This window comes from Lactuca virosa, chromosome 6 (assembly GCF_052849685.1).
Source record: "Lactuca virosa cultivar CGN04683 chromosome 6, Lactuca_virosa_CGN04683_v6, whole genome shotgun sequence".
NCBI lineage: Eukaryota > Viridiplantae > Streptophyta > Magnoliopsida > Asterales > Asteraceae > Lactuca > Lactuca virosa.
In genome coordinates, this window is record NC_136431.1 from 20,323,380 (window position 1) to 20,350,598 (window position 27,219).

Genomic DNA, 27,219 nt, shown 5'->3' on the forward strand with positions numbered 1-27,219 from the left:
CATAGGTGCTTTGACTAAGTCCAATTAGTCTTTTACTCCTGTTTCTCAAAATCCTTATCCCTAGGATATAGGCAGCTTCTCCAAGGTCCTTCATAGCGAAACACTTCCCAAGCCAGGACTTTACTTCCTGCAGGGTTGGGATGTCATTTCCTATGAGTAGTATGTCATCCACATACAGTACCAAAAAGCTGACTATACTCCCACTAGCCTTGATATAGACACAAGATTCATCTTCACTCCTTGAAAAGCCAAATTCTTTGATTTTCTCATCAAAGCAAAGATTCCATCTGCGAGGTGCCTGTTTTAATCCATAAATGGATTTCTCGAGCTTACACACTCTACTGGGGTACTCTGTACTGACAAAACCCTCTGGCTGAACCATGTAAACATCTTCAGCCAACTTTCCATTAAGGAAAGCGGTTTTGACATCCATTTGCCATATTTCATAATCATGAAATGCAGCAATGGCTAACAGAATCCTAATAGACTTAATCTTGGCCACTTGTGAAAAGGTCTCATCATAATCAACTCCCGGAGTTTGAGAATAACCCTTTGCAACCAGTCGTGCCTTATAAGTGTGTACATTACCATCCATGTCGGTCTTCTTCTTGAAGATCCATTTGCACCCAACTATCTTACGATCAGGTACATTGTCAACCAAGTTCCAAACTTGATTGTCATACATGGACTGTATCTCGCTATCCATAGCCTCTTTCCATTTAGCAGCCTTAGGGCCTGCCATGGCTTCCGTGTAGCTGTTAGACTCATCTAGATTTACCAGTGTGTTATCACTGATAAGTGTCTCGCCTTCTGCAGTAATATGAAAACCAAAATAATGCTCAGGTGCATTTCTAACTCTGGTGGAACGCCTGAGAGGTATAGATTCTTCAGTCGGCTCAACAGGAGTTTTCTCCTCAGGTTGAGGGCTAGGGTTTGAGGTTCCTTCACCACTCGACTCTTGAATTTCCTCAAGGTCAATTTGCCACCCACTGTCTCCTTGGATCATGAATTCTCTCTCTCGAAAGAATCCTCTTCTTGCTACAAAGACCACGTTATCACTGGGTCTGTAGAAGATGTTGTTGGATAAGGTGTCTAAGTCCATAACTATTTATGGTATGTACTTGACCCGACCCGGCATGGTCCATTTGGGTTGCATGGCACCATGCAATTGGATAAACTAAAATGAGAGAAATAACACTTATGGTTTATTAATATATTATAAGTTCTAATATATTAATAATATTATTTAATTAGTTTGATCAAGAATTAATTTAGAATTAATTAAGTGATCAAAAGATAACTAATTAAATATATGGGTAGATTATGTAAATCTTCCATATCTTATATAGTGGGCTAAGAGGCTCCATAGGATTATCAAGTTGGGTTCCACCCATAGGATGCTCCATGGATGCTCCATGGATGCTCCATGGGAGTTACAAACCCATGGGTCATGGAAATGAAGAGTCATGACACATTAGGGTTTACATGGTGTAACCCTAGATGTGTCAACACTATATAAGAAACCCATTCTCCACCAAAATAGGCTACACTAAGAAACAAGAGGGCTAGAGCCGATTTTGCAAGTGTAAGATTCTCTCAAAGTTTACTCCTTTGCATTTGGTGTTGTATGAAGCATTTGAGGCATCACACTTGGGGTGCTAGGCTCACAAGGTTTCAAGGATCATAATCAACAACAAGGTAAGTTATTCTATCTTTCATTCAAGTTAAAAATGTTCCCCATGTATGCTAGATAGGAATATAACCTTGGAATTCAACTTTGCATGATTATTAGACAAACATAGATCCAAGGTTATTAGGGTTGCATGTACACTTAGGAAGTGTTAGAATGCTCAAAACCCATCAGTGGTATCAGAGCCTAGGTTTGTTTGTTGTTTTTTTTTGTGTGCAAACAGCTTGAAAAAAAATTGTTTTTCTGTTTTCTGCTCTTATGAAAGTTTGCACATTTGTTGCTGGAAATGGACTAGAAACATTACCCTAAACTGTTTTGATGTTTTAAAGCTTGTTTTAGATGGTGTAATGTTTATGCTAATCCATTTACAATGGCAATTATTAAAATTATAAGTTTTTTTTTTAAGTGTAATTTTTGATTCTTGAAAGTGTTCATATTCATGTTCTTGAACTTATGAAGATTAGATGATCATAGGAATTGTTTGTAACCTTCATGGTAGTTTAATTCATGATCATAATGTGTTTTAATGGAGTCCATAACTTGTCCTCAAGTTATGGAAAACCAAAAGTCTCACTTTTATTAAAGCCATTAAAAGAACACAATAGTTATAAAAATGAAGAGTCTTCATTTGTATTACTCAATTAATTCATAAGTTATAAGAAATGAAAAGTTTTGGAAGTTTACAAAACTTGCCCTCAAGTTTTTGAACATGTAAAGTCTTGATTAAAACTTTAATTCCAACCCTTAGAATTTTAAAAGTTAAAATTCAACCCTTATACTTTATAATATTATAAGTTACTAATATATATATGTATAACGTCAAGTCGTCTTACCGCTAGTACGCCTCATTCACGAAGCCGGTCTATAAGGGGGGTATAAGGTTGTTGCCTATAAAATGGCAACTTAATGGGTGTCCACTCTCACCCACCGCTTCCTTGATCGGTGGAGGGTCGTTAGCCGAACGGGTAAGACAAGGACTTATAAATTCTCATTAAAAGTATGATGAATATTATAAAGTAACTAAATGCTTTTATTAAATTCCCAATCTTAGTTACTTTAGGAAAATGTGAATAAGGTGCTAATCCATGAAATTACACTTTACACTTTGTTTAAGTCGTTGGTGGAGCGTGTGTGGTTAACCGGCACACTAACTTGGACTTAACAAGGTAGGTAAAGGGTGACTTAAGGTTTACCATAGCATCGGTGGAGCGTGTGTGGTTTACCGGTACATCGATTGAGTGATAAACCTTGAGGGTACCAAGTGATTTGCATGGTTACTTCACACCTCGTTTTGTGATCCTCGGTATCCCAGTCACAAAACTTGGAGGGCACACTCGAGATTGAAACATGCCTTTGAAAAGTTCATTGAATCTCAAAAGAATCTAGGAATTTCTAAGAACCAATTAAAAACCTAATATTTATATTTCGTTTTTCATGGTGGAAATTGGTGAATCGTCATTCACCTACCTTTCAAATATGTTATAGCTTGGATTACGGCATACCTCTTCTAAGTTATAATATATTGTGATTGGATCCTAGCCTTAATATTACATTTGGGTGTTTTATTAAGGACTCTCTTAATATATAAACTAATCTTGTCCTCTTCTTTCAGATGTCTTCAAACAATGCTGCTTCTGGCTCTAATCCTAATGGCTCCTTTACCCTTATGAACTTGTGTGGGAAAGTCACTTTTGATGGATCCAACTTCAATGACTGGATCAGAAACATCAGGATGATTACCCGCTACGAGGACAAAGAATATGTCCTTGACAAGGAGCTTAAGGAGATTGATGAGACCACTGCAACTCCCCAGGAGATCGCTGACTTCCAGGCACATGAAAGGGATGCTACAAAAGTGGCATGCATCATGTTGGCCACCATGACAGCGGAACTCCAAAAGTCCTATGAGGACTTCTACCCTTTTGAAATGCACCAAGATCTGATGGAAAGATACCATCAAAGTGAACGACAAGAGAGGTATGAAATCATATGCTCTATCATAACAACCATGATGAAGGACGGGGAATCCGTCACGAGCCACATGCAGAAAATGCAAAGGTATGTGGATCGGTTGCTGAAGCTTAATGTGAACTTCCCTGAGGAGCTTGCAATAGATATCATTTTGCACTCCTTACCATCGTGCTATGATCAATTCCGCATGACATATCACATGAATAAGGAAGAGGTCACACTCAGCAAACTTCAAGGACTCCTCAAGACCGCAGAAACAGGTCTTAAGGGTAAGTCGGTTGTTAACACTCCTACTCCAAACTTCGCCCCGGTTTTGGTAATCGGGAAAGGTAGAGGGAAGAAGAGGAAGAGCTCTTCGAAGGGTACCAAGGCTAGGACCCTTGATGGCTCTTCTTCAAGTGGAACCAAGAAAGGTTTTGTCACTCCTTCTTCTGACCCTAAAGAGGTTGAATGCTTCTATTGCCATGAAAAGTCACATTGGAAGCGGAACTACCCAAAGTACCAGCAAGTAGTGGGTTTAGTTTAGATTTGAATAAATGTTGTTATTCGCCAGAAATGGCAAGAAATATTATTTCCTTACATGCATTGTATAAACAAGGTTTCACCTTTTCATTTGATAATGAAGTTGGTTCGATTAATGCTTTCTTTAATAATGTTCTTTATTTTAAAGCATTAACTTGTGATGGTGTGTATGAAACTGTATTTGTGGTTGATAACTTAGGAAATAATGTATTGTGTATTGATTCTGTTAATAATAATAACTTGGATAAAGCATCATTATGGCATTGTCGTCTTGGACATATAAGCAAGAAACGCATAGGCCAACTCCAAAAGGATGGAGTATTGGAGTCATTTGACCTAAAGTCAGATGATAGTTGCGAATCATGCTTACTTGGAAAAATGACAAAGTCACCCTTCACAGGTTCTTGTGAGAGGGGTGAAGGTTTGTTGGATCTTATACACACGGATGTGTGTGGGCCCTTCAAACATGCCACAAGGGATGCTAATCGTTATTATTTGACTTTTACTGATGATTACAGTAGATATGGATATGTCTACTTAATCAAGCATAAGTCAGAGACTTTTGAGAGGTTTAAAGAGTTTAAACAGGAAGTCGAGAATCAATTGGGCAGGAACATTAAGATGCTTCGATCCGATCGAGGTGGTGAGTATCTTAGTTCAGAGTTCCTCGACTATCTTAGGGAATGTGGGATTGTCTCACAATTGACACCTCCCAGGACACCGCAGTTGAATGGTGTAGCTGAGAGGCGTAATCGAACCTTGTTGGATATGGTTCGTTCCATGATGAGTCGAGCTTCGCTACCAATCTCATTTTGGGGGTATGCCTTAGAGACTTCCGCCCATATCCTTAATCTAGTTCCCACAAAGAAAGTTGCCAAAACTCCTCATGAGATGTGGACTGGCAAAGTACCCAAACTAGACCACATTAAGATTTGGGGTTGCGAGGCTTTCGTGAGACGCGAGACTCATGATAAGCTCGAACCTCGAAGTGAGAGGTGTATTTTCATCGGCTACCCACAGAAATCCTTTGGTTACCTCTTCTACAGACCTAGTGAGAATGTGGTCTTTGTAGCTAGGAGGGCTTTCTTTCGAGAGAGAGAGTTCATAAGCCAAGGAGACAGTGGGAGGCAAGTTGACCTTGAAGAAATTCAAGAGTCAAGTAGTGAAGGAACTTCAAACCCTAGCACTCAACTTGAGGAGGAAACTCCTGTTGAGCCAATTGACAAGTCTGTACCTCTGAGGCGTTCCACAAGGGTTAGGAATGCACCTGAGCATTACTATGGATTCCATATTACTGCGGAAGGTGATACACTTATCAGTGATGAGACACTGATAGGTCTGGATGAACCTAACAGTTACGCGGAAGCCATGGCAGGCCCTGAGTCAGCCAAGTGGAAAGAGGCAATGGACAGCGAGATACAGTCCATGTATGACAATCAAGTTTGGAACTTGGTTGAGAATGTACCAGGTCGTAAGACTGTAGGGTGCAAATGGATCTTTAAGAAGAAGACCGACATGGATGGTAATGTACACACTTATAAGGCACGACTGGTTGCAAAGGGTTTCTCACAAACTCCGGGAGTTGATTATGATGAGACCTTTTCTCCAGTGGCCAAGATTAAGTCTATTAGGGTTCTGTTAGCCATAGCCGCATTTCATGACTATGAAATATGGCAAATGGATGTCAAAACCGCTTTCCTTAATGGAAAGTTGGCTGAGGATGTTTACATGAGTCAGCCAGAGGGTTTTGTCAACACAGAGTACCCTAATAGAGTGTGTAAGCTTGAGAAATCCATTTATGGGTTAAAGCAAGCACCTCGCAGATGGAATCTTTGCTTTGATGAGAAAGTCAAAGAATTTGGCTTTTCTAGGAGTGAAGATGAATCTTGTGTATATGTCAAGGCTAGTGGGAGTATAGTTAGCTTTTTGGTATTGTATGTGGATGACATACTACTCATAGGAAATGACATCCCAACTCTGCAGGAAGTTAAGTCCTGGCTTGGGAAGTGTTTCTCTACGAAGGACCTAGGAGAAGCTGCCTATATTCTAGGGATAAGGATCTTGAGAGACCGGAGTAAAAGACTAATTAGACTTGGTCAGAGTACCTACTTGGATAAGGTGCTGAAGAGATTCGGCATGCAGGACTCCAAGAAAGGAGAGTTACCCGTCCAGAGTAACGCCAGATTGAGTAAGACACAAAGCCCTAGTACTGAGGCTGAGATAGCAGAAATGAGTCGAATACCTTATGCTTCGGCTGTAGGATCGATCATGTATGCTATGACGTGTACTCGACCTGATGTAGCCTTTTCTTTGCGCATGGTTAGCAGGTATCAGGGGAACCCTGGCAAGGCACACTGGACTGCGGTAAAGAATATCCTCAAGTACCTACGGAGGACTGAGGACTGGGTCCTTACCCTCGGTGGGAGTGAAGACTTGAGAGTTGTAGGGTATAGTGATGCTAGCTTTCAGACTGATAGGGATAATTTCCGCTCTCAGTCAGGCTGGGTCTTTACGTTAAACGGAGGAGCAATTTCTTGGAAGAGTTCCAAGCAAGAGACAGTGGCTGATTCAACTTGCGAATCAGAGTATATAGCAGCTAGCGAGGAAGCAAAGGAGGCGATATGGCTGAAGAACTTCATTGGAGACCTTGGAGTTGTACCAGCTATTAAAGAGCCAATGGAAATTTTCTGTGATAGTGAAAGTGCAGTTGCCTTAGCCAAGGAACCAAGGGATCACGGGAGATCCAGACACATCGACAGAAAATACCATTTCATCAGACATCGAATAGAAGAAGGACTCCTCGTGGCAAAGAGGGTATCATCGGATGATAATCCAGCAGATCCCCTCACGAAGGGACTGACTCGGGTTAAGCATCTCCAGCATGCTCGGAGCATAGGGCTGAAGGATGATATTAGATTTAGTAGTTAGATAACCTTGAAATTTGTAAAGTGTAATTGACATTAGATGATGAATAAAAGGTGTTTTATTTATGAGTAAAGTGTTGCTATCTCTTGTCGATCGTTTACTATATTTCTTTTGCATGTTTTGACTTCCAGAATAATTATGTTTGGTATATCATATTATTCGAACCTCCACAGTCGGTCATATGTCGGAAGTAGGTATGAATCAAGACTGTCATGATTGGTTGCAGAGGTCTAAGTTGTTGGACATGGCTACAACACTCATGAGTGCTCATAAGTTCTGAGCATTGGACTCAACCCACGCTCACTGGAATCACTTCATGGAATTTATCTCGAGTGATCGTGAGACGGTAATATCATATAAGTCTTCAAACCTAGATATATGATTTGTTACTTATGAGTTGGTTATGCATTGATTGTACGAAAACGCATTGGTAACTCGATGTTATAAAACGTGCTCTTGTGTATAATTCAATGAGTAGTAGAACAAACATATGAGTCGAAGTTTATCTGTTCCTTCTTGGATTAGAAGCTGATATCTGGGCCCCTCGATGATTTTGTTTTGACCTATGTATCGGGCCCGGTCAGAACTAAGTTGATGTGTTCAATTAAGTTCTTTGTCAAACAAATCGGAAATCGGGAAACAAACTGCTGGACACAAAGTAAGACATTGTTCCATGTATTTGTCCGGCTGATATCTAGAACAGAGGATTATATGATCACTTATCTTAAATGGCGTATCATCATCTTCTCAGTTCCGAGAGACCTTGAAAGAGCTACGATTGCCGATCGGTTCCTGAAGTATTGCAGTTATAGTTATTAGACTTATCCAAGTGGGAGACTGTTGGATAAGGTGTCTAAGTCCATAACTATTTCTGGTATGTACTTGACCCGACCCGGCATGGTCCATTTGGGTTGCATGGCACCATGCAATTGGATAAACTAAAATGAGAGAAATAACACTTATGGTTTATTAATATATTATAAGTTCTAATATATTAATAATATTATTTAATTAGTTTGATCAAGAATTAATTTAGAATTAATTAAGTGATCAAAGGATAACTAATTAAATATATGGGTAGATTATGTAAATCTTCCATATCTTATATAGTGGGCTAAGAGGCTCCATAGGATTATCAAGTTGGGTTCCACCCATAGGATGCTCCATGGATGCTCCATGGGAATTACAAACCCATGGGTCATGGAAATGAAGAGTCATGACACATTAGGGTTTACATGGTGTAACCCTAGATGTGTCAACACTATATAAGAAACCCATTCTCCACCAAAATAGGCTACACTAAGAAATAAGAGGGCTAGAGCCGATTTTGCAAGTGTAAGATTCTCTCAAAGTTTACTCCTTTGCATTTGGTGTTGTGTGAAGCATTTGAGGCATCACACTTGGGGTGCTAGGCTCACAAGGTTTCAAGGATCATAATCAACAACAAGGTAAGTTATTCTATCTTTCATTCAAGTTAAAAATGTTCCCCATGTATGCTAGATAGGAATATAACCTTGGAATTCAACTTTGCATGATTATTAGACAAACATAGATCCAAGGTTATTAGGGTTGCATGTACACTTAGGAAGTGTTAGAATGCTCAAAACCCATCAGATGTAACCAAAGGATTTCTGTGGGTAGCCGATGAAAATACACCTTTTGCTTCGGGGTTCGAGCTTATCGTGAGTCTCGCGTCTCACAAAAGCCTCGCAACCCCAAATCTTGATGTGGTCTAGATTGGGAACTTTTCCAGTCCACACCTCGTGAGGTGTTTTGGCATCCTTCTTTGTAGGGACTAGATTAAGGATATGGGCGGCAGTCTCTAAGGCATACCCCCAAAATGAGATTGGTAGCGAAGCTCGACTCATCATGGAACGAACCATCTCCAACAAGGCCCGATTGCGCCTCTCAGCTACACCATTCAACTGTGGTGTCCTAGGAGGTGTCAATTGTGAGACAATCCCACATTCCTTAAGATAGTCAAGGAACTCAGTACTAAGATACTCACCACCACGATCGGATCGAAGCATCTTAATGTTCCTGCCCAACTGATTCTCCACTTCTTGCTTAAACTCTTTGAATTTCTCAAAGGTTTCTGACTTATGCTTCATTAGGTAGACATATCCATATCTACTAAAATCATCAGTAAAAGTCACATAGAACCGACTAGCATCTCTTGTGGCGGTTCTGAAGGGTCCACACACATCCGTGTGTATGAGGTCCAACAAACCTTCACCCCTAGCACAAGTGCCAGTAAAAGGTGACTTTGTCATTTTACCAAGCAAACAAGATTCACAACTATCATCTGACTTTAGGTTAAATGACTCCAAGACTCCATCCTTTTGGAGTTGGCCTATGCGTTTCTTGCTTACATGTCCAAGACGACAATGCCATAAGGATGCTTTATCTAAGCTAGTGGAAGAGTTAATACACAATACATTATTTCCTAGATTATCTACAACAGATACAGTTTCATACACGCCATCACAAGGTAATGCTTTAAAATAAAGAATATTATTAAAGAAAGCATCAATACTACCATTATTATTATCAAAATAAAAGGTAAAACCTTGTTTATACAATGCATGAAAGGAAATAACATTTCTTGCCATTTCTGGCGAATAATAACATTTATTCAAATCTAATGTAAACCCACTATTTAGCACTAAGGAATAAACTCCTATCTTGGTGACAGGTGAAGCTTTCCTGTTTCCCATGATCAAGTTTATCTTTCCCTGCTCCACATTCTCACTTCTTTTTAGTCCCTGCAAATCACAACATATGTGAATACCACAACCTGTATCAAGGACCCAAGACTTAGAATGAGGTGAGTTATTAGACAATATAGTGTATATACCTGCATGGTTGGGTTTTACTTTCCCATCCTTCAAATCTTGCTGGTACTTTGGGCAGTTTCGCTTCCAGTGCGAATTTTCATGGCAATAGAAGCATTCAGCCTCATTAGGGTTAGCAGAAGGAGTGACAAAACCTTTCTTGGTTTTGCTTGAAGAGGAGCCTTCAAGGGTCTTACCCTTGGTACCCTTAGAAGGGTTCTTTCTCTTCTTCCCTTTGCCATGCCCGATTGCCAAGACATTGGCCGCAGTTGGAGTAGGAGTAGGAGTAGTAACAACCGACTTACCCTTTAGACCACTTTCAGCGGTCTTCAAGAGTCCTTGAAGTTTGCTGAGGGTGACTTCTTCCTTGTTCATGTGATATGTCATGCGGAATTGATCATAGCACGATGGCAAGGAGTGCAAAATGATGTCTATTGCTAACTCCTCAGGGAAGTTCACATCCAGCTTCAGTAAACGGTCCACATACCTTTGCATTTTCTGCATGTGGCCCGTGATGGGTTCACCATCCTTCATTCGGGTTGTTATCATGGAGGAGATTATTTCATATCGCTCTTGACGAGCACTTTGATGGTAGCGGTCCATCAAGTCCTGGTGCATCTCAAAAGGATAATAGTCCTCATAGGACTTTTGGAGCTCGGCTGTCATGGTGGCCATCATGATGCATGCCACTTTTGTAACATCTCTTTCATGTACCTCATATTCAGCAAGCTCTTCAGGAGTAGCAGTTGGCTCGGGTACCTTCAGCTCCTTGTCGAGAACATATTCTTTGTTCTCATATCGAGTGACCATCCTGATGTTTCTGATCCAATCTGTAAAGTTGGACCCATCAAAGATGACTCTCCCACAAAGATTCATGAGAGAGAAGGAGCTAGTAGGGTTTGAGCCAGAAGCATTGTTATTGGAAGACATCTGAAAAGAAGAGGGAATAGATTAGATTAGATATAGAGATAGTCCTTAACAAAACACCCAAATGTAATATTAAGGCTAGGACCCAACACAATATTTTATAACTTAGAAGAGGGATGCCGTAATCTAAGCTATAAGATATTTGAAGGTAGGTGAATGACGATTCACCAATTTCCACCATGAAAAACGAAATATTTAATTAGGTTTTAATTGGTTTAGAAACTCCTAGATTCTTTGAGATTCATTGAACTTTCTTCAATGGCATGTTTCAATCTCGAGTGTTCCCTTCAAGTTTTGTGACTGGGATGCCGAGGATCACAAAACAAGGTGTGAAGTAACCATGCAAATTACTTGGTACCCTTAATGTATTACCCCTCAATCGATGTGCCGGTTAACCACACACGCTCCATCGATACTATGATAAACATTAAGTCACCCTTTACCTACCTTGTTAAGTTCAAGTTAGTGTGCCGGTTAACCACACACGCTCCACTAACGACTTAAACAAAGTGTAAAGTGTAATTTCATGGATTAGCACCTTATTCACATTTTCCTAAAATAACTAAGATTGGGAATTCAATAAAGTTTAGTTACTTTAGTATTATCATTATACTTTTAATGAGAATTTATAAGTCCTTGTCCTACCCGTTCGGCTAACGACCCTCCACCGATCAAGGAAGCGGTGGGTGAGAGTGGACACCCATTAAGTTGCCATTTTATAGGCAACAACCTTATACCCCCCTTATAGACCGGCTTCGTGAATGAGGCGTACTAGCGGTAAGACGACTTGATCTTATACATATATAAATATTATTAAACTTATAATATTATAAAGTATAAGGGTTGAATTTTAACTTTTAAAATTCTAGGGGTTGGAACTAAAGTTTTTAATATGACTTTACATCTTCCAAAACTTGAGGGCAAGTTTTGTAAACTTTCAAAACTTTTCATTTCTCATAACTTATGAGTTAATGGTTATTAAAAATGAAGACTCTTCATTTTTTGTAACCTATGTGTTCTTTTAATGGTTATTTATAAATGTGACTTTTGGTTATCCATAACTTAAGAACTAGTTATGGACTCCATTAAAACACATAAAGATCAAGAATTAATCTAATCAATTATTAGCACATAATTTCTATGATCTTCTAAACTCATATGTTTATGAATGTTCATATCAAAAATTTCAAGAATCGTAAGTACATATACAAAACTTGAAATTTTGATACGAGCTTTTGAACAAAACTTCGATTTTCAAGTTTTTTTTTTTTTTTTTGCATCAAGTATCAAATAAACAAACCAGGCTCTGATACCACTGATGGGTTTTTGAGCATTCTAACACTCCTATGGTGTACATGCAACCCAAGAAACCTTGGATCTATGTTTGACTATGATACATGCAAATAATTATTTTTCCAAGGTTCTTATCTTATCTAGCATGGCATGGGGAACTTGAATCAAATAAAGCTAGTAGAATTACTTACCTTGTAGTTGTAGTTGATTGCTTGGAGTTTTAGAGCCTAGCACCAATAGTGTGGATGCCTCAAATGGAAATCACAAATCACCACAAACTTGGAACTTTGAGAGAATAGCAATCACCTTCTTGAAATCGGCCCTCTTACTTTACTCACCACAAATCGTGTGATTTCAAGAACCAAAGCCTCCTTTATATAGTGTGGTGGATTAGGGTTACATTCATGTAAACCCTAATACCCATGTCTTTTCATTTCCATGAGATCCATGGGTTAAAGCTCCATGGAGTATCCATGGACTTTCCATGCAAGCCTAGCCCATTCCAAATAAGCATTAGCCCACACTATATAAATACAAGAGCCCATATTTAATTAGTCATACTTTTGATCTCTAAATTAATTCTAGATTAATTATAGATCAATACTAATTAAATAATATGATTTTATATTAATATATTAGGACTTATAATATATTAATAAATCATAACTTATACTATTCTCAAACGATTATCCATAAATTGTTCGGGTGAAGTGCAACCCAAATGGACCATGCCGGGTCGGGTCAAGTACATACCAAATATAGTTATGGACTTAGACACTATATCCAACAGAATAGTCATAAATGAACATCACAAAGTATGAACATCCTCCATGAGACTTCACTGGTGCAGGACCCCACAGGTCTGAGTGAACGTACTCCAGGATTTCCTTACTTGTGTGTTGACCGGTATCGAACTTCACTTTGCGATGCTTTCCCTTGACGTAAGATTCACAAAACTTTATCTTTCCAGTAGCCTCTCCACCAAGTATTTCTTGTTTACTTGGAACTGACATGCCCTTCTCACTCACGTGCCCCAACCTACGATGCCACAACTCCGTCTTTTCATCACCTTCATTCAAGGATTGAGAGATAGCCACTGTTCCCATAACCGTACTGCCTTCTAGGATATAGATCCCTCCACGATTCATCTTCCTTTTTCATTATAACAAGAGAACCTTTGGTCACTTTGACCCAGTCACCTTCACCAGCATACCTCATCCCATTCTTAGCCAATGTGCCAAGAGAAATTAAATTCTTCTGAAGTTCTGGAACATAAAAACAATCTAACTTCCTGTCCATGCCATCGTGCATCTTGATATGCACCATGCCACTGCCTTTGATACTGCTCGCCCAATCATCACCCATCTTGACTGTGTCATCCCACTCTTTGAAGGAGTCGAACCAGTCACGCTTATATGTCATGTGATAGGATGCTCTAGAATCGGAAACCCAAGCATCAGCAAAACTTGATGTACTCATAGTCAGTACATCACCATCGTCCCCTTCATCAGAACTTTCCCAAACCACGACATCAGTGTTATTTCCGCTTGATTCACTCTTGAACTTCCCATTATTCAGTTGTTGCCAATTTCGCTTGAAGTGTCCCTTCTCCTTACAGTTATAACATTTTGCGTTCGATGAACCTTTAGAATTCGATTTAGAACGTGATCTCCCTCTATTCCCCCCTTTCCTCTCTTCTGTCCTTCCTCTCCATGTGAACAAACTGGAACTGGACACCTCATCTCTAACTAAAACTTTTCTTTTCAGTTCCTTGGACATCAGAGATTCCTTCACATCATTCACAGTGATCGGTGGTCTACGATAGAGCATGGTATCAACGAAATTCTCATATAAGTTCGGAAGAGAACATAAGAGAATGAGCGCCTGATCTTTATCTTCAATCTTCACATCAACCCCTTGTAGATCCAAGATGATGCGATTGAAGTTATCCAAATGATCTTTCACTTGGGTACTTTCAAACATTCTGAGAGTGTACAACCTTTGCTTATGATACAACCTGTTTGTCAATGATTTGTTCTGGTACTTGTCACAAATTTTATCCCAGAGCCTAGATGAAGTTATTTGATCCACGACCTACCTCAATACTTCATCTGTTAAGATCCACAGAATGGAACCATGTGCCTTCGTAAGCATGTCCACCTTCTTCTCAGCTGTCATGTCCTTTGGCAGTTTTGCCTGTCCTTCTAGTGTCGCTGCATAACCTTGTTGAACAGAAGAGCCTTCATCTTCACCTTCCACAATGTGAAGTCATTTGAACCATTGAATTTCTCCAAATCAAACTTGTGAGTAGACATCCTCAATCACAGGAATACAAATCACAGCTCTGATACCACTTGTTAGGAAGTAAAGTGGATAACTAGCAAAACTATAAGCACAGAAGACACAATATTTACGTGGTTCGGTGAAGGTGACCTACGTCCACGGGTAGGAGGGAAGTATTATTTTATTTCAGAGCTCTCAAATATACATTACAAGTACAATTACACAGAGATTCGCCAATCACTCTAGTATTCAAGATACAAAAAGACCTAGCATGCATCCCTATTTATACTTGAGGGATCAAATGGGCCAAGCCCATTGAACCATAGGCCCATGAAAGGTGGCAACCAATCATATTCTGCCATGCAACATCTTCTGGAACATTCTTCCATGTCATACAACCCATGAGCATCAGCAACACACATGATGGAGCACCTTGAGCCATAGTGGAGCATCATGATGTACAAGTGGCACATCATGAACACTAATGGCCCAACATCCATCATGGTGGCACAACGTGGTGTAATCCTTGAGCAATACCAACTTCGGAGCATCCTTGAACGATCTTGAGTGTCATAGAGGACTTCATAGCATACTTGGCTCATCAGGGACCAAGATGGTCCATCTTGTGCCATGATGGCGCAACAAGAACATGGATGGCGTAAGTGGCATCAATTGTGGCACAAGAACTTCTAGGTTGGACCAACAACACCATCTTGGCGCAACAATAATATGCATGACACAACAAGGCCATGCTTGGTGAAACAACATACTCCATAGCGCAACCGGAGTATCCCATGGTGCAAGTGTTGGATAAGGTGTCTAAGTCCATAACTATATTTGGTATGTACTTGACCCAACTTGGCATGGTCCATTTGGGTTGCATGGCATCAGGACAATTTGGATAGACTTTTGTGAGAAGAGGATATTTATGATTTATTAATATATTATAAGTTCTAATATATTAATATGAATTATTTAATTAGTATTGATCAAGAATTAGTTTTGAATTAATTTTGTGATCAAAAGAGAATAATTAAATAAATAGGGATTGATTTGGTAAATCATTCATTCTTATATAGTGGGCTTATGATCCATAGTTCTTCATGTTGGGCTAAACCCATGTGGTTACCCATGGATACTCCATGGAGTCTAAAACCCATGGATCATGAGGAATATGGAAAGACATGAGTTACATGGTGTAACCCTAATATGCACACTATATAAAGAAGCCTCATCCTTGTAAAATCGGCACTTAAGTGATTCTAGTGAGGGCTAGCCGATTTTGGTGCATATCAATCTTCTCTCAAGTTATTCCAAGTTGTTGGTGGTGTTGTGTGAAGCATTTGAGGCATCACATTTGGGGTACTAGGCTTACAAGGTCTTAAGGAATGCAAGCAACAAGAAGGTATGTCAATCTACTAGTTTTTATATTACATATACCCCAATCATATGCTAGTTAGGATGAAACCTTGGAAAAATGAAAGTTTGCATGTATAATAGAGAAAACATAGATCCAATGTTTCTAGGGCTGCATGTACACCATAGGAGTGTTAGAATGCTCAAAACCCATAAGTGGTATCAGAGCCTAGGCTAGTTTTCAATTATACTTGATGCAAACTGCTAAAAAAATCGATTTTTCTGCTCACTATTCAGTGAACTCGCCGAGTCCATGGGGGGACTCGACGAGTCCATGTGAAAATTCATACTACTCGTCGAGTAGGTTCTTGCACTCGGCGAGTAGGAGGCCCTGAGTGCTAAATTTCGTGTTTTATTGTTGGAATTGGACTAGGATCATTACCCTAAACTGTTTTTAGATTGTTAAACCTGTTTTTGATGTGGTAATGATTGTGCTTATCCAATTTCAATGATAATTGTCAAAGTTTCAAGTTTATATTAAGTTCATATGATTCTTGAAAATTGTTGATATGAATTATGCATGCTTATAAGTTTTGTTAGATCATAGAAATTATTTGACATGCTTGTTAGTTTAATTGTTGATCTAAATGCATTTTAATGGACTCCATAACTTGTCCTCAAGTTGTGGAATTCCAAGAGTCTTTTCATTAAAATCATTAAAACTCATAAGTTATAGAAATGAAAGGTTTTGAATAGTTTCAAAACTTGCCCTCAAGTTTTGGAATTTGTAAAGTCACACATTAATACTTAAATTCCAAACCCTAGAATTTTAAAAGTTTAAAATTCAACCCTTATACTTTATAGTATTATAAGTTAATAAGATATATATATATATATATATATATATATATATATATATATATATATATATATGTATAAGAACAAGTCAGTCTTACCGTTAGTAGGCCTCATTCATGAAGCCGATCTATAAGGGGGTATAAGGTTGTTGTCTATAAAATGACAGCTTAATGGGTGTCCACTCTCACCCACCGCTTCCTTGACTGGTGGAGGGTTGTTAGCCAAACGGGTAGGACAAAGACTATAATTCTCATTAAAAGTATAATGATAAATATAAAGTAACTAAACCTTTTATAAATTCCCAATCTTAGTTACTTTAGGAAAAGTGAAATTGATGCTAACCCATGAAATTACACTTTGGACCTTGCTAAATCGTTAGTGGAGCGTGTGTGGTTAACCGACACACTGACTTGGACTTAACAAGGGTGGCAAAGGGTGGCTTAAGGTTTATCATAGATCGGTGGAGCGTGTGTGGTTAACCGACACATCGGTTAGGTGACAAAATTAAGAGTACCAAGTTAATTTGCATGGTTATTCGCACCTTGTTTGTGCTCCTCGGTATCCCAGTCATACACTTGAAGGGCATAATCAAGATTTAAGCATGCCACTGACTTGTTCAATGAATCTCAAAAGATCTAGGACTTTCAATCCAATTAAAACCTAATAATTTATTTCGTTTTTCATGGTGGAAATTGGTAAATCGTCATTTACCTACCTTCAAATATTTTGTAGCTTGCATTACGGCATACCTCTTCCAAGTTATAAAATATTGTGTTGGGTCCTAGCCTTAATATTTCATTTTGGGTGTCTTATTAAGGACTCTTTATCTAATCTAAACTTGTCTTTCTTCTTTTTCAGATGTCTTCCAACAATGCTTCTGGCTCAAACCCTACCGGGTCCTTCTCTCTCAGGAACCTTTGTGGGAGAGTCATCATTGATGGAACTAATTTCAATGATTGGATTAGGAACATAAGGATGGTCACTCGTTATGAGGACAACGAATATGTCCTTGACAAGGAGCTTAAGGTCATCGATGAGTCGTCTGCTACTCCCGAGGAGATTACTGAGTACACTACCCATGAGAAGGATGTCACTAAGGTGTCTTGTATCATGTTGGCTACCATGACAGCAGAACTCCAAAAATCCTATGAAGATTTCTACCCTTATGAGATGCACCAGGACCTGATGGAAAAATACCATCAGAGTGCTCGTCAGGAAAGGTATGAAATCATCACCTCCATGATAACAAAAAAATGAAGGATGGAGAGTCTATCATGGGCCACCTGCAGAAAATGCAAAGATTCGTGGATCGTTTGCTAAAGTTAAATGTGAACTTTGATGAGGAGTTAGCAATAGATATTATTCTACACTCTTTACCCTCCTGTTATGATCAGTTCCGTATGACCTATCATATGAACAAGGAGTAGGTCACACTTAGCAAACTTCAAGGACTTTTGAGGACTGCTGAAAGTAGTCTCAAAGGTAAGAATGTTGTTACCACTCCTACCACCGCCCCTGTTCTGGAAATCGGGCAAGGTAAATGGAAAAAGAGGAAGACCCCTTCGAAGGGTACCAAGGGAAAGTCTCTTGATGGCTCCTCATCGAGTGGAACCAAAGGTGGTTCTGCCACTCCCTCTTCCAACCCGAAGGATGCACAATGCTTCTACTGTCAGGAAAAAGGGCACTGGAAGCGAAGCTGCCCCAAGTACTTGCAGGATCTTAAGGATGGGAAAGTGAAACCCACCCATGCATGTATTTACACTATATTGTCTAATAACTCACCACATACTAATTCTTGGGTCCTTGATACAGGGTGTGGAATTCATATTTGTTCTGATTTGCAAGGCCTAAAAAGAAGTGAGGATGTAGAGCACGAGAAGATAAACTTGATCATGGGGAATAGGAAAGTTTCACATGTCACCAAGATTGGAGTTTATTCTTTATTGCTTAGTAGTGGATTAGTATTAGATTTGAATAAATGTTGTTACTCGTCTGAAATGGCGAGAAATATTATTTCTTTTCATGGTTTGTACAAACAAGGATTTACTTTTTCATTTGATAATGAATGTGGTGGTATTAATGCATTTTATAATGGTGTTCTTTATTTTAACGCATTACCTTGTAATGGTGTATATGAAACTGTGTCGGTTGTAGACAACTTAGGAAATAATGTATTGCATATTGATTCTTCCACTAGTTTGGATAAGGCATCATTGTGGCATTGTCGTCTTGGACATGTCAACAAGAAGCGCATAGGCCAACTCCAAAAGGCTGGAGTCTTGGAGTCATTTGACTTAAAGTCAGATGATAGTTGCGAATCTTGTTTACTTGGAAAAATGACTAAGTCACCCTTCACTGGTACTTGTGCTAGGGGTGAAGGTTTGTTGGATCTCATACACACAGATGTGTGTGGACCCTTCAGAACCGCCACAAGGGATGCTAACCGCTTCTATGTGACTTTTACTGATGATTATATTAGATATGGCTATGTCTACTTAATCAAGCATAAGTCAGAAAACTTTGAGAAATTCAAAGAGTTTAAACAGGAAGTGGAGAATCAGTTGGGCAGGACGATAAAGATGCTCCGATCCGATCGGGGTGGTGAGTATTTTAGTATCGAGTTCCTTGACTATCTTAAGGAATGTGGAATTGTTTCACAACTGACACCTCCTAGGACACCACAGCTGAATGGTGTGGCTGAGAGGCGTAATCGGACCTTGTTGGACATGGTTCGTCCCATGATGAGTCGAGCTTCGTTACCAATCTCATTTTGGGGGTATGCCTTACAGACTGCCGCCTATATCCTTAATATAGTCCCTACCAAGAAGGTTGCCAAAACACCTCACGAGATGTGGACTGGGAAAGTTCCCACTTTAGACCACATCAAGATTTGGTGTTTCGAGGCTTTCGTGAGGCGCGAGACTCACGACAAGCTCGAACCTCGAAGTGAGCGGTGTATTTTCATCGGCTACCCACAGAAATATTTTGGTTATCTCTTCTACAGACCGAGTGACAATGTTGTCTTCGTGGCGAGGAGAGGACTCTTTCGTGAGAGATAATTCATAAGCCAAGGAAACTGTGGGAGGCAAATTGACCTTGAAGAAATTCAAGAGTCAAGCGATGAAGGAACCTCAAACACTAGCAATCAACCTGAGGAGGAAACTCCTGTTGAGCCGATGGATGAGTCCGTACCTCTGAGGCGTTCCACGAGAGTTAGGAACACACCTGAGTTTTATTATGGTTTCCATATTACTACATAAGGTGATGCATTTATCAGTGATAGTACACTGATAAATTTGGAAGAACCTAAAAACTTCAAGGAAGCCATGGCAGGCCCTGAATCTGCCAAATGGAAGGAGGCTATGGACAGCGAGATTCAGTCCATGTATGATAATCAAGTTTGCAACTTGGTTGACAATGTACCGGGTCGTAAGACAGTCGGGTGCAAATGGATCTTCAAGAAGAAAACTGATATGGACGGGAAGGTACACACTTATAAGGTGTGACTGGTTGCGAAGGGTTTTACTCAAACTCCGGGAGTTGATTATGATGAAACCTTCTCACCAGTAGCGAAGATTAAGTCTATTAGGGTTATGCTAGCCATAGCTGCATTTCATGATTATGAAATATGTCAAATGGATGTCAAAACCGCTTTCCTTAATGGAAAGTTGGTTGAGGATGTTTACATGAGTCAGCTAGAGGGTTTTGTTGATACAAAGTACCCTAATAGAGTGTGTAAGCTTGAGAAATCCATCTATAGATTAAAACAAGCATCTCGCTGATGGAATCTTTGTTTCGATGAGAAAGTCAAAGAGTTTGGTTTTTCGAGGAGCGAGGATGAGTCATGTGTATATGTTAAGGCTAGTGGGAGTATAGTTAGCTTTTTGGTATTGTATGTGGATGACATACTACTCATAGGAAATGATATCCCAACCTTGCAGGAGGTTAAGTACTGGCTTGGGAAATGTTTCGCTATGAAGGACCTTGGATAAGCTGCCTATATTCTAGGGATAAGGATATTGAGAGACATGAGTAAGAGACTAATTAGACTTAGTCAAATTACCTACTTGGATAAGGTGCTGAAAAGATTCGGCATGCAGGATTCCAAGAAAGGTGACTTACCGATCCAGAGTAACGCCAAACTGAGTAAGACTCAGAGCCTGAGTACAGAGGCTGAGATAGCTGAGATGAGTCGAGTACCATATGCTTCCCCTGTAGGCTCGATCATGTATGCTATGACTTGTACTCGCCCTGATGTGGCCTTTGCTTTGAGCATGGTCAGCAGATATCAATGGAATCCTGGCAAGGCTCACTGGACAACGGTAAAGAACATTCTCAAGTACCTATAGAGGACTAAGGATTGGGTCCTTACCCTTGGTGGAAGTGATGACTTGAGAGTAGTAGGGTATAGTGATTCCAACTTTTAGACAGACAGGGATAATTTCCGCTCTCATTCGGGTTGGGTTTTTACCCTAAATGGAGGAGCAATTACTTGGAAAAGTTCCAAGCAGGAGACAGTAGCTGATTCAACTTGTGAATCAGAGTATATAGCAGCAAACGAGGCAACGAAGGAGGCAATATGGCTGAAGAACTTCATTGGATACCTTGGAGTTGTACCAGCTATAAAGGAGCCTATGGAGATTTTCTGTGATAACGAGAGTGCAGTTGTCTTAGCCAAGGAACCAAGGGATCACGGCAGATCCAGGCACATCGATAGAAAATACCACTTCATTAGACATCGAATAGAAGAAGGACTCCCCGTGGCAAAGAGGGTATCATCGAATGAGAACCCAGGAGATCCCCTCACGAAGGGACTGTGTAGGGTTAAGCATTTACACCATGCGCGGCGCATTGGTCTGAAGGATGATATTAGTTTTAGTAGTTAGATAGCTTTCGAAACTTGTAATAGTTAAAATGTAATTGACATTTGATGTTTAAATAAAAGATGTTTTTATTTATTAGTATGGTACTGTCTTGTGTCAATCATTTACTATTGTTTCATTTTGCATGTTTTGACTTCCAGAATAATTATGTTATGGTATATCATATTATTCAAACTATCCATAGTCGATCATACTTTGGAAGTAGGTATTGAAATAAGACTGTCATGAATTAGGTTTGTAGATTTGTGTGAATTGTATTAGACATAGCAATTGTTGCTACAACATTCATGAGTGCTCATAAGTTCTGAACATTGGAATCAACCCACGTTCACTTGTATCACTTCATGGAATTTATCTCGAGTGATCGTGAGACGGTAATATCATGTAAGTCTTCAAACCAAGAGATATGAGTTGTTAACTATGAGTTGGTTATACATTGATAGTACGAAAACGCATCAGTAACATGATGTTATAAAACGTGTTGTTGTGTACAATTTGATGATTAGTCAGTACAAGCATATGAATCAAAGTTTATCTGTTCCTTTTAGTCTATGGAGGATTAAAAGCGATATCTTGGGCCCCTCTATGATTTTGTTTTGACTTATGTGTCGGGCCCGGTCAGAACTGAATTGATGTGTTCGATTAAGTTCTATGTCAAACAAATCAGAAATCGGGAAACAAACTGCTGGACAATAAGTACGACATTGTTCCAGGTATTTGTCCGGCTGATATCTTGAACAGAGGATTATGTGATCACTTATCTAAAATGGCACAATTTAGTTCCGCGAGACTTTGAAAGAGCTACGATTGTTGGTCGGATCCTGAAGTCGTACTTGCAAGCTATAGTTATTAGACTTATCCAAATGGAAGACTGTTGGATAAGGTGTCTAAGTCCATAACTATATTTGGTATGTACTTGACCCGACTTGGCATGGTCCATTTGGGTTGCATGGCATCGGGACAATTTGGATAGACTTTTGTGAGAAGAGGATATTTATGATTTATTAATATATTATAAGTTCTAATATATTAATATGAATTATTTAATTAGTATTGATCAAGAATTAATTTGGAATTAATTTTGTGATAAAAAAAGACTAATTAAATAAATGGGGATTGATTTGGTAAATCATTCATTCTTATATAGTGGGCTTATGATCCATAGTTCTTCATGTTGGGCTAAACCCATGTGGTTACCCATGGATACTCCGTGGAGTCTAAAACCTATGGATCATGAGGAATATGGAAAGACATGAGTTACATGGTGTAACCCTAATATGCACACTATATAAAGAAGCCTCATCCTTGTAAAATCAGCACTTAAGTGATTCTAGTGAGGGCTAGCCGATTTTGGTGCATATCAATCTTCTCTCAAGTTATTCCAAGTTGTTGGTGGTGTTGTGTGAAGCATTTGAGGAATCACATTTGGGGTGCTAGGCTCACAAGGTCTTAAGGAATCCAAGCAATAAGAAAGGTATGTCATTCTACTAGTTTTTATATTATATATACCCCAATCATATGCTAGTTAGGATGAAACCTTGGAAAAATGAAAGTTTGCATGTATAATAGAGAAAACATAGATCCAAGGTTTCTAGGGTTGCATGTACACCATAGGAGTGTTAGAATGCTCAAAACCCATCAGCAAGAGGGATACCCTATGGCCCAAGAGGGAGTACCTTGGGGCAAGAAGGAGTGCCCTTGGCGCAACAACATCCTTCTTGGCCCATCCCTTCAACAGATGGCACAACAAGGTCCCCTTGTTGCTCCATATCACTCCCAAGTGCCCCAAACCTGTTACAGGTGCTCCAAACCCCCTTCTGTATGATCCGTTCCTTTGGCACTTTATCCTTTCCTTTTCCAGATGATTCATTCCTTTCTTAGATGATCTGTTTCTTTGTCACATGTTCCATGAACCCCAATTGCTCTATTTAGTTCCAAGTAATCCAAATGTTCCATGAGCATGATCCACATTCTCCATGAGAATGCTCCAAATGCTCGAGTCACATTTAACACATACATATGCAAGAAATAGTGACATCTTCCATATTAGTTATGAACGATACTTTGCTAGCCTCCCTGGGAGCTTCCTCTAACCTCATCAGGAACTAGGTAAAAGAGTCGACATTATTTGCCACACCTAGACCAAATGTTATAACCAGTGTCTGATTGTTTCCGTCCATGGAAACTGCTATAAACATTGTCTTTAGGTAGCACCCTCTTAGACGGACATTGCCTATAAAGATGACAAACAACAAGCAACCTATAAATATATGAAGTTGTATTGTTTGGGGAAAACAAAACAACTAGTTGTAAAAACATTATAAAGTTAAACAAACAATTAAAATATGGAACTAAATTAATTTACCACACATCCAATAGCCACAAAAAAAACAGTTGGAAACAATCCATAGCATGAGTTTTGATGTTCATGTAACTATGAGGGTTCGTCCGTCGAAGGTTGTGCAGGTAAACATGGAAGTTGGTAAAGCTTTCTTCGCGCTCACTGTCTGAGAAACTTATTTTCAAGCAGTTATAATATAGAATTATGGATGACCCGAAGTAAGTGAATAACTAAATGGAATATCGTGTTATATAGCGAATACATACCTAGTTTTTTGGTGTCCGGAATGTTTGTCGATGACTCCGGAATATCAGTTCTACATGTACAATATTGACTACCATACTCCAGAGTTGACTTTGTCACTCCGAAATGTATGGTGTCAGATTTTGAAATCGCAGCTACACCTAGCACCAAGTATCCCGAAGTAAATATTGCTTCTCCGAAATGCCCTATTACGAAGATAGTGGTTATTTTTTCAAAAAATTTAAAAGTTGATTATGATTATTAAATTAGTCGTTTATATGAGTTATATTACTCGATTTCCTTATATATATATATATATATATATATATATATATATATATATATATATATATTTTGTTTAAAGACATCATTTAAAATAACATAGTATTATGCTCATGTAATTTAGATCTTAATAACTTATGTGATTGGTACTTCTAATCATGGAGTGTAAACTTAAAATAATTACCACATTAATCATATCATGTCTTAATAGAAAAACACATTGGTTGCCAAACATTTTATAAACCAAAATTAATATTTTATCAGTTACTCTCTTTAAGAAATAATTTTGTTTTTGGAATATTCTAAAATAGACATAGCTTTTCTCCCCTTAATAAAAATATATAAAAACATTTGTAGCATTTATTTTTAAATGTATTTTTTTTTTTTTTTGAGAGGATATATCTGACTTCTTTCTATAATAGTATTTATTAAGGATTTCTTGTCTAAAAGTCACATATTAGGCAACTTATATTTTTTTTTTTTCATTTAATAACCATTTTTAATTTTCAAATCATTTTTTTGGGAAGATCAGATTGTTTTATAATAATAATTTAGGTTCTTAGGATATGTTTAGCTGTGAATGTTTTAACTTTTAAGACTAATATATTGAGTTTACCATTACTTAATTGTATACTTGTGTTTTGGTTGGCATATTACCTATTTTAGTTAACAGAATATAAATTTTAAAATACAAATTAAATTAAGTTATATTAATAAAGAATAATCAATAACAATAAATGAATTCGTGCATGATTTGATTTAAAAAGTATATTAGATTAATAATTAATAACTAAAACCTACTCTAAATGTATGAAAATATATAAAACATATATTCTAATTTCTATATAATCATATAACCCATTTTTATATTTTTTTATCCGAATATGTAATACAGTAACTAATTTGATCACAGGTATCTTTTTAGATAAAATTAATTATTTTGCTATTAGTTAAATTTATTTTTTCCTATAAGTTCCACAATATGGTTTTTTAGAGGTAAACAAAATAATGAGACTTCAGTAAAGACTAATATATGATGCTTTGTTAGAAATTTATGAGATGTTTCAGTTTTATGTTTTTAATTTGATTTCTGCGCAAAGTCTGTGATGAGTCAAAGTAGTGATAAGGTGGTGGTGGCGAATAATATAAAGTCAAACTCTAAAATAATTAATTACATGTTTACATTATTGTAGAGTTTCAGTATGTTCTTCACACGTTTAGAAGGCATATTCGTAATATCGATCAATTTCTTTAGAATCATTGAACGGTCTTGTCTAAACATATTCGTAATATCAATATGAAACTATAATATTAGTTATAAGTGATAGAAAATATTTTTATTGGATTTTGAAATCTGAAAATTGTTCGAAAAGCAACACAAGACATAGGATCTACACTAAGATAAATTACAATATCATCTCTCTTTCATTTTCATTTTCTTAATGTATATTGTTTATATTTATATAACATACACATTAAATTTGTTTTATATTTGTGTATCATCTTGTGGACATTTGTAAGGTTAACAGTTTTTTTATAAACATCCATAACTTTCTAACAAACCACTTAATCTTATTAAATGGCTTCTAGCCTGTCGGTATCTGATGTTGTCTTTCTTTCTTTAGGTCGAGGGTTCAGGTCCCACTGTGGAAATATGTGAAATAATTTAGGAGTAATTTAATATATATTTGTATTTCCTATTAAAAAAAAATTAATCTCCATAATTGATTTTTTTTATCAGATTGCTTTTTACACTGCTCACTATATTTATATTTCATATTTTATCCGAGTTCGCATTTGTGTGTGCATGCACGCGTGTATGATCCGGTAAGAAGTTAAATGTTGATTATAAGAAATAGTATAAAAAACAATCACGATCGTTGGATCCAAATCGTCCGATAATTGTGATCGGTAGAGAGCCAACCATTTTAACCACTATCTATTCAATCTCAATTGATTTTTTTTATCCACCATTTTAATTCCCACATTCTCACCGGTTTTATACTTTTTATTTGATTCATCTAACCCACTCAAACTTGTCTTCTTAGTCAAATGTTAAGGAGGGAGTGCACTATATTTATTTTAAAATTTTATATTTATATTGCTTATAATCTTATGACCTCTCATTTTTGGAGAGGGAAACAGGCACCACAGATAACAAGCTGCCGTCCTTTGTTTTCTTTAAAAATGAAACAAGAAATTATAACTTTTTTGAAAGGTGATGATGAATGGTCATTATACTTCTTCTGATTTAACAAATACAACCATTCTTGTGTGCTTTAATTGTTAGAATTTCGCCCATGTCCATGTGGACGAATTTAGGGTTCCCATTTCTATAATGCTGCAATCTTTTTTTTTTTCATTTGTTTTCAGAGTTTATAATATTAAATATTACAGAGTTATGATCATATAATAACAATAATAAGTATTACAAGAATGTAAAAATGATCCTAAAACATCGAATTATAATAATCCAACAGTTATAATAAAAATAGTAATCAAAATCTATCGATAAACAATCGGTGTACATGTATCCGAACAAGATATTTCCATGAGAGAAAAAAACACTAAATTTTTATAAGGAGAAATAATTACTTTTTAAAAGTAAAACTATTAATACATTTGAAAATGGGAATAAAATTAATATTTTATTGAGATGAGGGTATTGGGTATGGAATCTCTTTTATATTCCGATATGGGACAATGAGTACCTTAAATTATTTAATTAGTGACAGGAAGATGCAAAGCTTTTGTTCAAGATTTAATTAAATAATCAATTATTATTGTTGCCTTTTAATTGTTCTTTCTTAA